This window comes from Temnothorax longispinosus, chromosome 3 (assembly GCF_030848805.1).
Source record: "Temnothorax longispinosus isolate EJ_2023e chromosome 3, Tlon_JGU_v1, whole genome shotgun sequence".
Lineage (NCBI taxonomy): Eukaryota > Metazoa > Arthropoda > Insecta > Hymenoptera > Formicidae > Temnothorax > Temnothorax longispinosus.
The window spans coordinates 2,134,557-2,147,983 of NC_092360.1; the positions used below are offsets into that span (position 1 = coordinate 2,134,557).

General features: G+C 37.0%; 1 protein-coding gene and 1 long non-coding RNA gene across 4 annotated transcripts in view; one reads left to right on the top strand and one right to left on the bottom strand.

Moving 5' to 3' along the window:
- Positions 1–3,682, bottom strand: part of LOC139809519 (uncharacterized) — a 30,960-nt gene extending 27,278 nt beyond the window's left edge. Inside the window, exon 1 of one of the 3 annotated variants that reach the window (XR_011731120.1) lies at positions 3,083–3,682. This is a non-coding gene — a long non-coding RNA (uncharacterized lncRNA). The remainder of the gene's footprint in view (positions 1–3,082) is intronic. The other 2 variants (XR_011731121.1, XR_011731119.1) reach the window with 2 other exon arrangements.
- The window catches only part of Mesr6 (misexpression suppressor of ras 6), a 618,760-nt gene that overhangs the window by 237,929 nt on the left and 367,404 nt on the right, over positions 1–13,427 (top strand). The window lies entirely within an intron of this gene.

Consider the following 13,427-nt stretch of genomic DNA (forward strand, 5'->3'; position numbering starts at 1 on the left):
ATTTCCAAATGCTTACTGTACCTCATCAATTGCTTGAACTAATCAGTTTTCCAACAAGCAGTGCAGTTCTTGGATTTCAAATATAAAAACTATATAAAAAAATAATATTATGATAAGTGCTGTAATTGTTTATATTAGAACTGTACGCTGTACTTTGAAGTGTCATGTATGCCGTAATAATCAAATTAAGATCTTGAATCGTTAAATGGTATAATATTTATCGATGCACAAAATATAATTTATTCGCAAGATGATGCTGCACGATTATATGATTGATTTGATTATATATGATCAAATAAAAGTCATGTTTACAAAACATTATTTGAATATCGTGCACTATGAACTTCGGAAATTCCTAGGAAGATTATTCAAAATTCACGTTAGATACGCCGCTCAGACGTGTCCTGCGACAGAACAAGATTGTAGCCTTGAGCAATTTTATTTGAAGTATTTGTGCACCTCCAAGAGACTGTCACTTATTAATTTCTTAATTGATAATCGCGATGACTTCTTTTAATTTTTATTGCGTAGACTTTTTCATCTTCTACAAAAGGTAGATATTTGATTAAAATAAAATTGGCTTTAAAATATGAGGAAAGCAGTCTATTTTTAATAAAAATTATTTAAATTTGATGAAAATTAAAGTATAATGATATTTATTATTTTCACGATCCCCAATCGTGCACTAAATAATTAGGGCCAATTCACGAGAATTTTAGCGTCACATTGTAAATGATGGCACAACCAGACGACAAGGGGAGAATCTATTTACGCTTCGTTCAAATAGTTTGTTTGACGATTGGCCAATTTTGAGGAGTATGAGCGTTTCAAAAATTTCAAGCACGCATTCAGTCGAAAATAAACAGGATTCTTTGCCGGCTATTACATGTCGTAATGTCCGGTGAATACGAATGTACTTGCATGAATATATGATTAATAAAAGAATTGAAATTTAATGACAAAATGTTGACAAGTATGAATATTGTATTAATATTGTGTTAATGAAATTGCTGTGGTATTTAAAACGCATAAATACTCTAAATAGACATACGTAAAATTGAACAAAAAATACGTTTAGAATCATATATCTTGGATTAAAAAATGAATCTGTAATATATTACAATTTTTAATTCTTATTTACTTAATTACTTAATCTAATTTTCAGATTTGTATAAAAATTTGTTGCAATAACAGTTATTTCGTCATTTGTTGTAGTTATATTAATTATATTGTATAATTTTTTTTTAATTAAAACAATTTGAACAGTAAAAATCTTATTATCATATTTATTTAATTACTCACATACATCTGTACATGCAACTGAAAGGATTGGTTTGAGAGAAAATCAATTTTTTTTGTTTGACGATAAAATGATACGCCAAATGGATTTTCAAGTATAATAAGCTAGTTCCTAGTTTCTTGTCAATTAGCGGCTATTTAAGCTTCTTCAGTATGTCTCCTGTCGCTTTGTTTCTGTCTTCCAAGGCAAGAAGTCAAGGAAATCATAGGACATTCATGAGTGTCAATGAATATATACGTAAACTTTGTAAGGAAAGTGTTACTACTACTTTTGTTATTCTAAAATTTCCTTTCGAGAGTTTTAGTCTTCTCTCCACACAAACTTCAACACTTTCTTAGTCAAAGACGCGTGTTTCATCATAAAGCGAAAGAAAATTTGACATTGACGAAGATGATGATGACAGACCGCGTGTATGTGTTGGCAGCGCCATCAACTAATTTGATGCGTACTTAATATCTGCTCATAAATCAAGATTTAACTGCTACCTCGAGTTTTTCAGGATTGAAAGGTGTGATTTACAGTTCTGGCTATGTCTATTTAATTACGATTCCTAATTATATATTTGTATCTTTATTAATAAAGTTTAATGTTTCAATCAGAGTCCTATTTATATTCTCTAAAGTAATATTCTCTAAAGTAATTGATATTTATCTGTCGGTAATTTTTTTTCTTACAAATAGCAATAATTTCTGTATTTATTAGAATAATTGAGATTCGATGTTCAATATATATTTATCTTCATCTCAATCGTCCTCTTTCTTGCTGGACAATATATCCAAAGTAATTTTTGGCAATGCGCCAGTCATGTTGCAGTCACCGAATAAACTGCTACAGCGGAAACCTTTCCGCCTAAGATTACAAAATAGTAAAAGAAGGCACATACCAGTACGAATACCGTCAAAAAATTCGAAATGTGCGACGTATTTCGAACACAACAAAACGCTCAAAGAATTTTAATGAAAACGTAAGGTGATAAACGATTCTAAGCTAAATTATAGTTAATAGAACAAAAACACGTGTATGGTACACAGATTTATTGATATAGTTTTTCATAACTGTTATGTCAGATCTAACACATAATTATCTAGCCATAATATTTCAGTTCATTAATAGCATGACTGCGTATTAATGAACTTCATGGATAATCGGAGTGAGATGTCGCCCAACATGAAAATAGCTCGTTATAATAAACTGTTTGAGAAGATTGTGATTACAATTCCGATTCGAAATAATGACAAATAATTTTGTCAGATATAATAGATTTTTTAAACAAGTTATAATGATTATTATAATGTTTTCTAATATAAGTACCATTAATAGTTAATAATGATAATATTATTTATAATGATAATAATGACAGTTAATAATATAATGGTAATATTATACCAAAGTAATATTATAATGAGATTGATTAAAAATAATTCCATTCCAATAGAACATATTTAATAAATGGAATATTTACTAATTTAAATTAAAGAACGTAGATAATGACATATGCATATATATAATATTTTACGTTTGTTTCTTATGCAAGCATCTCAGTACAATTAAGAAACAGAGTATTTATAAGATCTGCGTATCTCATGTAATTATCATTGCACAATTCACTACTGTTTATCCCTTAAACTCCACAAATATGATATTAATTTGTAAGAGAAATCGACTGCTTAAATATTATATAATTCCAATTAAGCAATGAATCCGATATTCGACATGATTTTCACACGACACTTGGATATAATTTTACACGCCTATAAGTAATAAAAATGCATTGCACTTTACTGTACTTATATTTGTTTTCTACTCTATACTGGCATTCGTGGATTGCTCATCGAGCATTCGCATCATCACTTATTTACGTGTTTGGATGAAGTGTCGTCACACACACTGATGTACGGAACACGAAAAGTGATTAACGCAGTCGGCGAGCATCAATGTACGGTTATTTCTTCTTACTCGCACTGCTGCTGTCGCTGTGTCACCGTATCTCTGCCGGCAGTAAAACTGGCAGTAAAGTACGGTGTGTTAACGTCAGGTTTACGTTATACTAGCCTTTCCGCGCGAGAAATGAGAGACCCAGGAGGAAGCTGCGACGACCTCGTAACTCTATCAAGAACCGGCGACTTGGCAAGCGTTCATAGGGTTACTTTGATGCTCAGCGCCGATATATACTTTGTGTGACGGTGGGCGTACCCACTTTTTTTACAGCCCATATTCCAAGTACGGACCCTTGCCTTGGTTCCTCGTCGATCTCAACGTTCTCAGCACCGGATCTCGAGACGGCGCGGCGTGTCAATTTGCGTGACACCCAGAAATTCTCGTGCGGTTGAGCAACTTCATAAAAGTTTCGCGCGCTTATCACGATCACACGGCGAATAAAGTAACTCGATAATCGTCGCCTCTTCTTCGTAAGTCTTTCTTGAAGTCTCACTACTTACAGACTCTGATTCATAGTCTATATGCACGGTGTTATAAATGAATATGCGTCGAACGCTATAAAGAATATAGATCTCGATATTAAGTCTTACGCGAGCATAGGAATAAATCTAATTTACCAGGAACGGTAATATAAAATGATTGTAATTTGCAATTTATGATACCGATTATGTTTTAAAATGGTAGCAATCAAGTCACTCAGCAACTTGCGAGTGATTTTAGAACTTGGGAAGATATATATTTTATTATTTAAATATTTGATTTCCTCTATTCTCTCATTCAGACGGTGCAATATTAATATAATTAATAATGATACACATAAATATATTATATTTGGCTATACATATTATATATTTTTTTATGCACTAAAAATTTATTTTTTGAATTGAATCAAGCCTGGTTATTCATAAATTAGCTTAGTACAATATTACGTGAGTACCTAAGAATTTAAGGCAATACATATACAATCAAAAAGTTTTAATGTTAAGATTTTAATTAATTTATATATTTAAAGTAATGAAGTTAATTATATTGAAGTTTATCATTTAACATAGGCTATATATATATAGATGTTTATTTAGCATAAATCAACTCGTCATTGTTATTCACCCTTTATTTCTACGAAACGTTCTGGCTCCCTCGCTCTGTATTGCGAAAGTATCTATTATTCGCTTCAGACAGCTCCAAAAATACGTAGTCGCGACGTGTTGAATCGTAGAGCGCGGGTGCCGTGTCGCTTGCGCAATTTTACAAAGTACTCAAAGTAAAATCGGCGCTAAATTCTACAAACCGGCCAACTTCGCTCGGCAAACAAGGTGCACAGGTCCGCGTCCGCGTGTTATAGATGCGCGCATCCTTCCGTGCAAATCTTCGTCTTGTTGCTAATGCCCCATGAAACGCGCGGTGCACCAGCGCCGCGCCGTACGAATTAAAGAAATGAAATATGTTAATGGAGTTCTCTCTTCTAAAGAGAGAACCGAGCAACGGATGGTATCTTGATTAAGGTGTCTGGCGGACGTTAGTCATTCCGGCCATCCGCTTTCCCCCAGTAGGAACTGCGAAAATCTAATTTTCGCGCTACCAGAAACTGAAAAAACCTGCGGGCGCCACCTTCCACCCAGGCGACTTTCAGCCTTCTGCTCCTGTTTTCGTGGGCGCGTCCTACGCGTTCAATCTTTCACGCTTCGACGAAGACACGTGCGCCCTGCTTGTGTCAAGTAAAAATGCTCTATGCCTGCGTTCGCGTAATTGAATGGTTAATATAGCCAGTTATTTCGTGGCAATCACCACGATTGGTCGTTACGTGCTTATACGGTAAAACGCGGGGAAACGCTGATATCATTAACAGTTTTTTCCCCATATCGTACATAAAAAGAACGTACTCCGAGTTATGTAAAATCAATTACGATAAAATATTTTAATATTAGTTATATATACATATATCAATTTCGCGACAGATCATGCCCTCGTTGTAGTTTTCAATACCTCGTCCATTCAGCTTTCACTTTTCGCGTGCACGCGATAATAATATTGGGGAACAGTTAAAAATTCACGCGGTATTTTAATTAAACCACGCTGCCAAATACCTACCGCTTTTCTACCGACCGGCTCTGTTTTATGTCGCGCGAAAAATTTTACAACACACGAGATAATTTAGGCGACGTTCGCCATACGTGCCTATCGCGCGCTAATTGAAGATACATTACAAATACGTACGATTAACATCTGCTAATTGAAAACGCGTCGCTACAGTCGCACGGTAGCATACGTAGGGGCAGAGTGCAAAATGCCTAGTATATAACACATCTGGGATATAGACAGCGATATTAGAAACTCCGAGAAGACAACGCGGCTTCTTATAGCTTCGTAAATATTTCCCTCGTTGCGGAAAATAAAAGTTCGTCGCATAATTTTTTTGATTTAAGTCGATAGAGCCGACCTTCTCCGATACCTAATCTCACCCATCTGCTCCTCCATGCCGCATCCTGGAATGTTTTATTACGATTGTTTGCGCCGCGAAATAGCGCTTGTTGATTGCTTGTTAATTGGAAATATGTCGGAAGGCTATTCACGTTCAAGAGGCCAGGGGGCAAGCGTATCTCAGACTCTTTAACGCCGGTAACCGCGAAGAGGCAAACGAAGCAGTTCGGAATAATATTATTGATGTTCAAGAATCTTCTCTCCGCGAAATAATATTATTGATGCTTAAGAATCTCCAGCCTGGTCTTCGCATCAATAAGCTTTCTCCTCGAAGCGCGAGACGCGCTGTACGTTGTATTTAGAGGTAAAAAATAACCGCGAAAGAATTCATTTACGAATAATAAACGAATGTGTGCGCTTGTTTAATTGCGCGTGAAATGAAATAATCGCAGGAGCAAATAATCGAGCGATTAATACGCATGTAATTATGGGCATAATTTTTGTTTGTCTCTTCTTCATCGATAGATACAACTATTCGTAAGCAAATGCTTATTTAAAACAAAAGAAAGTCCAATGTAGCTTATTATGATAACCCTAGACATACTTCACTTATTTTTGGGGTGTCACGATACCCCAAACTTGTACCGCGTGTATATATTTCCAGAATGTTCTTAGAAAACTTTATAATAGATAATTTTGTTTGTTGTTTAATAGGGAAGACGATAGTAGTCATCAATTTGCGGTAGTAAAAAAAAACAGTAAAAAAATTTTGAAAAACAAGAAAAAGAACCAAAAATTGGGCTGAAATGACTATTTTTATAAAAAATGCTGTAGTTTTTCATAAAATTCACCGATTTTAAAATTTCCAACGGATTTTGAAAGACGAATAGACAACCTTCAAGGGCATGTAAGCGATTTTTTCGTTTCTTAAAAAAAAACATATTTCTTTGAACATCTGAAATAGAGGAAATGACGAAAAACTGTCGGATGGGAAAAATCGCAAGAAATGGAAAGTAAAACAGATTCTGTCGATTATTATTTATTTGAAAGGTAGTCAAAAGTTATAAAAGTATATGGAAACAGTAAAATTAACTCCACAAAAACTTTACAAAGTTTTAATCAGCTGCTGTGCAAGAACAGCAAAAATGAAATAATTGACCGAATCTTAAACAATTATATATGAAACAGGGGTAGAATTTTTCCGGGGAGTGCTATAAAGTGTATAAATTTTTCGTTACCGATTTCACAAAAAATCTGAAATATACTTTACTGTGGTAAATGTCGAGCGTAAATGACTCACTGGGGTGTACGGACACCCCAAACGATTTTCTTTTTCGGTTTTCAGCTGCTGCACGCATCTAACGCACTCGCTGAATGACGGAGGTCGACTGCCGGATGACTAAACTGAATTATGGTTAGGGTCTCGGTATGAAAACTAACCTTCCTAAGGCAGGGGCTCAATTTGAATTTCGCGTGGGGTCCCGTAACACCCCAGTGAGTATGTCTAGGGTTAATTTACGTTTCCCATGTTTTCATTCATAATTCATAACGCATCAATATTCGTAATGTTTTATAAAATTGCCATAGGTTCTCCATTTTAATTATAGACGCAGGATTCTTTTGCAAAAGTATTACGCGCCGTCGCGCAATCTGACTTTTAAATTATCGTTATTGCGTATTTTATTGTTTATGGGCACATTATGCGCGTCCGCAAGCTGACATTTTTATGCGAAAATGCACGACAAGTTTGCTACCAATAAGCGTACCTTGGATTCCCATCGGGTCGAAAATACGATTTTTGCCGTAAAGAGTTAAAGACACCAGTTGGCCTTTTATCGACCGTTAAATCTTTGCCCGCGTCTTACGCTGATCGAGGGATCCAGTAATAATTTATCAATGCGTCGATAAAGAAAATCGACACATTCCTAGTTTAAAGATCTTGGTGCGACGATAATCGTGCGACAGTAGGAATAAATAATCTGTTCCCACTATCACCGGAATGCCAGAAATTTTAAGAGACGTAATGTCATAAAATCCACTCGCGCATCGAAATAAAAAATCCAGCCCCGTTTATGAGGATCCTGTTAGCATCCGATTCCACGGGCGCATCTTCCGGCTGCCGATCGAAGATATCGCGTGAATTGTCTGGTGGCGCAGCCATCTCGCTATAAAACAGTACGTTCTCAAACCAGGCATGTAAAATAAATCGCAGAACGTTTCTTTTTTTATGGCGCGATAATTTTTGGATCCGACACGACGTCGATTGCGCGAGACGCAAAATTTTCATAATCTACCGTGAATTTAGGAATTCAAAACTTCCATTAAAGAAAGTATATTAATCTAACGTATTTGTTGTTATAAAATTCAGAATAATAAGTTAATAAGATTTCTACTATTTGATGAGCATATTTTTTTAACGAATACTGTTTTAAGTCTCGTCATTCATGTATGAATAATATAACCATATAGACAATTGTTACCAATTATTACAGGAATATACATATTATGTTAATTTATTCATCAGTATACATACAATACAAGAATGAATACATTGTAGCTATACTATAATATTGTGATTATGGTACTAATAGTATGTGATCTCGATATTCATGTCTGAACAGTTTTATCACGATTATTATAATTCAGCCTATGCATGCAATGATTATACACATATTCGTTATAATTACAAAATTTAACATGAAAATCGCATATTTGCAGAATAATACAAGCTAATAAATAAAAGTGAAATAATAAGCAAAGTCTCCAAAAGATTTTTCACGTCTACGAAAAGTATTTTTTTTCTTTTCTCTGTAGCACGTACGAAATATAATCTCAAAGCAGCAGGTAATTTTTATTCTTAAATGTTTATACTGATGCAAACATGGTATTCACACAGAACGGCATTTATCTATGATAAATCATCTTGTACACAAAAGAGATTGTGATATTCTAAGAGTGTGGCGATTTTTCGCAAGAAGGGTTGCAGCCACTCTTTACAGCTACCAACATCGGATATGAGCAAAGTTTCATCCAAGTTCAAGCGTGGAGAACTTTTCCCTTACTACCCCTTACCCTCTCCCCGACTGTCTAACAGAGAGATTTTAAGATTATAAGTTTTGGAGGCAAGTTTTAATTCAAGAGTGTAATAAATATCTGCGAGGGTTAATCGTTTCCTTCATAACTATAGTTTGCGTGCTCCTCACTAAATAAATCAGTTATACAATATTTTTTTAGGTATGCAGTTGCAGTCACGAAAATAAAGTGAAGAGGAAGTACGGTGAAATATTCCTCAAATTGAAAAATTATTTTAGACAGCAGTTTGTTAATTTAAAAATTTATTTTTTAATCAATTTTCTGTGAATGAAATTACGCGAAGGAGTAACAGTACAGGCACGATACTCTAATATATGCGGAGTACGCATATATTGAGATGTAAACGTTTCCCTCCATGATTCCTTGACACATGATTTCTATTCGACTTTCTATATATTTTATAAACGCGCCAACCATTTCATCGAGTATGTTAGATTCGATAAAGATAATACGTGGTAGTCACGTGTATGTGAACATACTGGACTAACGGATTAGCAGACAAATTGCTAATTTATTCTCCGAACACACTCCGCGCTTCGATACGTGGACAGCGGCGGCGACGGACACGTGATCTCAAAAGGTTGCAGCACTGGATTAGATTGTCTAATGGCAAGCAGAATCGTGCCTCGAGGGGCGAAAACGATATCGTCGTTAATATTAATTCATTGTAGCACGGCGCGCTCAAACTCGAGAAATTTGCATTCCGTTCTGGTATCAGGAAATCGTTGTTGGGGCATGCAGAAATAATCGTCACGTATACTAATGGCAGCTATCAGCTACGTATCCTAGGCGTATCCCGTGGATAGCAGCAACAGGTATCGTATGGCGGAAATCAAACTTGAATATCGGCTACATATCCTCTTTTCTTCTCAACGTACGTATATTATATTTCGAAAGACTTTTGCACGTGCAAAAGGTTTATAAAATGCCTTTAACAATCTTATTACAAGAAGAGAATTATAACTACCTTCATGTGCAATTAGATTATTGCAATTATAACAGGTTTGATTAGAGGGTACATTATTATTTCACAAACCAGCTTTCACAAATATGATTTATGAGCTACAAATTGTTCTCTGATACATAATCTATACATATGTATATATAATCGAATTTTCCGACTGATTCATCAACGCCCAGCCCAAACCCTTAAACCTAGAAACATTTGACGTAAGCGAGAGAACCGAGAAGTATTTCTCGGAAGCGCGGGTGCATTTAATCAGAATTGAACTCAGAACAAGATATCTCTCCATCTTCTACATTTTTTTATTTCTTCCATGAATAGATGACCTATTAAGACATATAAAGGAACTACGATTGAACGCTCATGCACTTAACCGTGAAGCACTCCGTGCTCGAAAAATTATTCTTGGGAAAAATGTATGATTTAATAAGCATTTAAATGTGAGCTTTATTTTAAATAACACAAATTTCGTAATAAAATAACAAGTTCATCTTTATTCCATTATATGCGTATTTAAAGAGTCTCATTAATTCTTTAAATATAATATAAAAAATTATAGAAGCTAATTACATCGAAAAATCAGCTCTAACGACAATAAATTTTGTTCGGAAAGAATAGCGACACTTTTTATTGGCGATAAAAAATAAACTCACTTTATTGGCGCGATTAGCTGTCCCGTGTAACGGGAGGTATCAACAGCCGCCTATTAAATTTCAGATTTTTTTTTTATTTCTATGCTTTACTGCATGCTATCACTGCATTTCTCCCTCTGACATTTCCGATGCATTCCGATGCGTTCTGTATTATTAGCACGAAGTATACTCGGCAGTTGCCGTGCCTTTAAGCTGCCATTCGCATCGGGAATAGCGGTGCGGAGCCGTGGTACGTCGGTTATGGTAATGCATCGCTGTTTAACATATGCGGCACTAGCAGCCGGCACACGTATAACAACGGCTTTATCATTAAAGGTAACACATCTCGCGCGTCGGCCGTATACGCCAATCGCACAGCGAATAGAACGAGAGGTACGGCATACATCGTTTATATATGCCTACATAGGTATACGAGAATCGTATCCCCGAACGTGGGTAAGCTTGCTCGCGCGCGATGCTAAAGCTATCGAACGTCGCAACTGCAACTGCAACTGCGCTAATACAAAACGACTCAAACGTTTCCTAAGCACTCGGCCGCTCGACGTAAACATGACATTGCGCACAGATTTCCTATGTATGCATCGCGTATTCCCTGCGAATTCAACGTGACTCGGAATTCAAACATGAAACGGCGGAATCCCACAAAATGGATTTCGTTTCTATCCGTGGATATGAGGTAATCCCCGGCGATTTGTACTCGACTTATCGCCGATTGCCTCTCGATCATCTCTCGCTGCGGGGATAAACGATTAGGATCTTCCTCGACGAATTCTCGAAGCGGCATGAGGTACGCTCGTACGCCCATTGCGCGTTTTTCATTGCGATGTATTTTTTTTTACGTCGCTTCCTATTTCTTGCCAGCGTCCGCTTTTACGAGCGATATTTTATGCACACTGCCGCGTGTAACGTCATAGCCGGGCGCGGCGCGGCGCGGCGCCTCCGATATGGCGCGCAGACCGAACGGGCCTGGGCATTAACAAGGGTAACAATATACGTGCGAAGTGTCCATTTTTGTGTGGATTAGCGAGGTGTAAACGACTCGAAGCACGCGCCGGCGTTCGCTGTAGCGAACGCGTAATTAGTATTTTGCAAATTACACAGCCGGAGGTTCCGCACCTTGCTCTCTCCGCGGTGTGGACAGGCCATAACTCCGGGCGTTAACGAGCCAGTCCCGCGGCAGTTTCCATGGCTATTTGCATCGTGTCCTTCTTACGAGGCTTTCTACCTCGCGTACCCCGCCGTCTTTTTTTTTTTTATTTTCTTTCTTCCCCTCCGCCATGCGTATACGCGCGCGCCTTTATGACGCATCGGATACTCCTAACGAAGTGATACTCGGTCGCATTTAATTAATAGGACGGCTGGGCGTTGATCAAACGCTCAGCGGAGCTGTTGGTCGCGCTGTTTATCGAACAAACGAGCTCATTCAGTGCCACAGAGACTCGCACGCGAGTGTCTACCCCGGGATGCTGCGCTCGCTTGTTAATGAAAGCATTATATTCGTTATAATCGTTATATATGCCGTATACGCCAGCATAATTTATGGAAATAGGAAATCGTTCATCGCGGAACTTCTTTAATCCTCATTAGCGCTCTCCTTGCCGATTCATTCTATTCATTCTATGCATTGCATACATTGGAACATATTCATATATATGTATGTATAGTAACTGTTCCAAGTTTGGATTGCTGTGTATTACGTCGGACCATTTCCGATGACTACATTCAAGTAACGCGCTCTTTAGGAAGAAAATCATGTCTCTTTATTATATTATTTCTTTGATATAAGTTCTCTATATTCACACTTAAATATTACAGGATAAAATTTAAATACATTGAGTTAAATAAGATTTTATTATTTTTAACTACCATGGGCGTTGAAATTTATTATTTTAACACAAAACAGCATTATTTTAATTCTATTGGTTTAATAATGACTTATTGAATAGGAGCGATCTATTATAGGAATGGTTAAAAATAACTCAAATTGAGTATAAATTGACATTACGAATTTAACAGTGTATCATATCTTTTGCGAAAAAGTGATTTATATCTATTAATATGTACATTTCTACTACACTGGGCAACAAAATTATCGCAACAAAAATTTGGGGGAAAGGCGGGTTAAATTCAAAATCTAACAATGGTTCCTTAAAGTACAGACTTCACCCTTAAAATGAAAAAAAAAAATCTTTCAGATATGACAATTTTTCACGGAGTTATGCTTATTTGAAGTTGGGCAAATTTTTGACGTAAATTTTTGTTGCGATAATTTTGTTGCCCAGTGTACATATAATCAAGTGACATTAAACGACAAAAGGGCGCTCTAATCTTCTAGCCAATTTTTAGACAGTTTACGTTCATTTCTACCAATGTAGATTAACCTTTAATCTTGGCTTGACTTACTTTTTATCTTTTTCTAACTTTTAGAACTAGAAAAGGATGAAAGGTTAAATCGAGATCAAAGTTAATCCGCATTGATAGAAATGGACGTTATAGATATGTAAAAACAGGATAAAATAAGCGGTTGGAAAATAACAGGTGCTGAAGCATCTCAATATAATATCACCGTTTCACACTGCAAATCATCGTTTTGCGATAATTTCTGATTTCACCTGATGGTATGGAACGTTTCTCCAACTCGATACATCTTCGTGACTGCGCGTATCAACGATATGACATTTATCCATCCCGGCAATCACGTTTCAGAGTTATCGCCGGTATAACGCAGGTCGGACAGTCCGTGCAGCTCGGACGTGCACACGAGTCACGCACACGCACGGCGAGAGCGTATTACGTTCTTCACGGGGCGAAGCCGCACACAATAAACACATGATTCGCGTCACGGTGGAATTCACGAGCGCGGGGCTGGCGCGCGTTTCCGTCGATCGAAAGCTCAAACAGAGAGGCCCGCGATCCCGTAGATCCCCCGGAGGGGTAAACCTTCGCGCTGTCACTCTCTCGACCGCGTGCACGCATGGCTGCGCGGATGTAAGCTCGTGGTGGACGCAAATGCGTACGCAAATAATACGCGTACGTGGCTTGCCGGCTATACGAAATTGGC